At 42.2% G+C, this 2,901-nt stretch overlaps 1 non-coding gene across 1 annotated transcript; it reads left to right on the top strand.

Moving 5' to 3' along the window:
- Window positions 1–1,139: 1,139 nt before the first annotated feature.
- Window positions 1,140–1,302, top strand: LOC121856435. Its single transcript, XR_006086971.1, has one exon. It is a non-coding gene; the product is annotated as a U1 spliceosomal RNA (small nuclear RNA).
- The last annotated feature ends 1,599 nt before the right edge of the window (window positions 1,303–2,901 follow it).

Genomic DNA, 2,901 nt, shown 5'->3' with positions numbered 1-2,901 from the left:
CTTCCTCTGAACCTCCTTCCCCCCTGTCACTAGCAATTTTCTAGTTCTTCTAGGCTGCACGCTGATTGGCTGGTCGGAGTGCGGCCGGAGCTCAGTTGGAAGTTGTAGGGGAGAGTAGCCACTACAGCCTTCTTCCTTTGTTTAGGAGCTCTTATTGACCAGTGTTAGTGAAGGAAGAAACTGGCATGTTTGAGGGGCAGACTGAAGAACACATTTACTGTACTTTCCCCACGTAGAGTTACGCCCGTTGCCACTGTTTTTTTTACTATGGTACCACCAACAAACCCGCTGTTTTCATTTTATTTTATTTTATTTTTACATAGTAACTGGAAAACTAATTTCCGAAAAATATAAATTGCACTAGAAATGAAAGTGACTAAATGCGTGAGACGATTACTTTATGAACCTTGTATGCCAACCTTCATGAAGGAATGAAGCTCCGCCCAGAAAAGTAGTTCCTGAAGTATTTGTAAAATGATTACATAAGTATAGACATTTCTTGCATATAATTGAAGAAAATTTGGAATTGTATCAATTTCTAGTTTGGTTATTATTCAATTTCCCAATAAAATGATACTGGGCTATATTGATCTTGTTACTATGCCAAAGAAAGTAGTTCCACAATGTTCAGTTTTATATTAGGAGGGATAGCCCTCACTAGATAGCAAGTTCCTCATAATTGATATTATAAGTAATACCCCCAAACGACTTAATCGTGAGAGGGAGAAACTTAAGGTCAATTTGAGATAGAAGAAAACTTGGCTTACCTCTATAATTTAACAAACTTATCCTGGCAAATCAATCTAAAGATGGTGGTTGAGATACTATTAATTACTTTATTTTGGATCTAATTTGAAATCATCTTGATTTAGACACAAGAAAAACGCGAAAATAAATATCAATAGTTAACATTTTCTAGCCCAGTATGTTTGTAAATGAATAAAGTTTATAAAGCCAAACTTGTTTATTTCTATCACATGCTCTTATTTTTAATTTGGAAATTTTTATTTTAGCATACTACGAATTATAGAAAGAGTAATCATTTTATTTGTTTGTAAAATGAGGTAAATAACATAAAAAAGAAGGTTCAGCGCATTGATGGTCAGTAAGGTTAGGGTTCAGGATGATGATGTTCGTGCATACTTACCTGGCACAGGAGATACCGTGATCACGAAGGCGGTTTTCCCAGGGCGAGGCTCACCATTGCACTCCGGTGATGCTGACCCTTGCGATTAACCCAAATGTGGTTAACTCGAGTGCGCAATTTTTGTTAGTGGGGGACTGCGTTCGCGCTATCCCCCTTACACAATTCATAAGGGATTACATAAGAAATATAAGGTACAACGGCGTATTTTTACAGCTTAACAAGGTCTCTGTTAATAAATAGTACTTGATTTATGCTTAAGGTCAGCAAAGAATTTTTTTTCTACGCTACTTTTATATGATTTATATTTTGACAATTACGTGTGAATGAAAGATTTTCAAACTCTCTAATTGATGCCTAGTAACTCATAATATTGAAAGAAGTTGGGTTTTTTTTAATAGTCTGTATCACACTCAACAGTCACTCACTGTCACAGCAATGAAAGAAATCTATCATGATCTTGTTTACCAACACCTGATACACTGTCACACAGTATGGGGGAGGGGCCTCTAGCTCTTCAAAAACATAATCTCTGGTTACTGCACAAAAGAGAGTTGTACGGACAATGACCTACTTGAAAAAAAACAGATCACACAAATAAAAAATTAGCTATATTGAAAATTTTTAAATTCGAAGATGTTAACACCTACTGCTGTGCCCCTTTGTTTACAAATCTATCAATCACTTTTCATTCGCCTCTACCGCCGTGGACTTCCCCGAGTGTTGATGTTGTCGTCCACACCTTCCCTGGTCGTAAATCCACCCAACTGCGGTATATGCTCAAACTTAACTGCCTTGAGCAGATTAATGATGTCGCCTCCTCTCTTAAGACCTCCCACCCTCCTATCCTCGTCTACTGTGATGGGTCTGTTACCACGCTGGGCAGTGCTGGGGCAGCTGTGTGGATTCCTGAGCGCTAGGCCTGCAGGAAAATCAGGGTCCACGACTGGGCCTCCTCCACTGATGCTGAAAGCATAGCCATCCTCGCGGGCATTCATGAGGTGGCGACCTACTGTATGCTCGCACTGAACGCTGGAACCTCCTTATAATCAGTGACAGCACTTCGGCGCTAGCGAGGCTCAAATTAGCCTCCCCCTCCTCCCCTGCCGCCCAACACACCCTAGCCGCCGTCGCCGGGCTAGAACAAACTGATGACATCCGTGTCAAGTTTATTTAGATCCCGTCACTTATAGGAATAACTGCCTGTGACACTGTAGGTCGGCTTGCCAAAGAAGCTACACAAGAAGAAGATATTGAAGCTGCTCTCGCCCTCTCCTTGAGTCATCTCAAATCTCGCATACACGCCACACAACGAGAGGCATTCGATGAAAATTGGACACACCTGAAGCAACGGGGTAGCATCACACTATGCCACTATGACGCTGTAACCGGTGACGACAACCGCCACTACAAAGAGTATCAATCCCTGACTCGATCTCAACAGATTATGTACATGAGACTGCACCTAGGGTACAGGTACCTATGGGAGTACATTGGCAACCCTGAGCCTGGCCGCACTGTTTGTAAACTTTGTGGCCAACCCGACTCTCACACCCTCTCTCACTACATCCTCACGTGCCCTATGACCACCTCCTGCAGGTCCCTAGCTGTTACCAACACCTCTTCCCTCCCTGACCAGATATCCCTCCTACTAGTGACAGGCCTGGCACTTGACATTATTAGGGACCTGCCACGCTTTGCCATAAACAGATGAAATGTACCGGGAACTTTCCCCCCACGCACTCATCATTCTCTCA

The sequence above is a fragment of the Homarus americanus genome, unplaced genomic scaffold, assembly GCF_018991925.1.
Source record: "Homarus americanus isolate GMGI-L3 unplaced genomic scaffold, GMGI_Hamer_2.0 scaffold18463, whole genome shotgun sequence".
Classification (NCBI taxonomy): Eukaryota; Metazoa; Arthropoda; class Malacostraca; order Decapoda; family Nephropidae; genus Homarus; species Homarus americanus.
The sequence above is the reverse complement of the archived record's forward strand: the minus strand, read 5'-3'. Positions and strand labels throughout refer to the sequence as shown.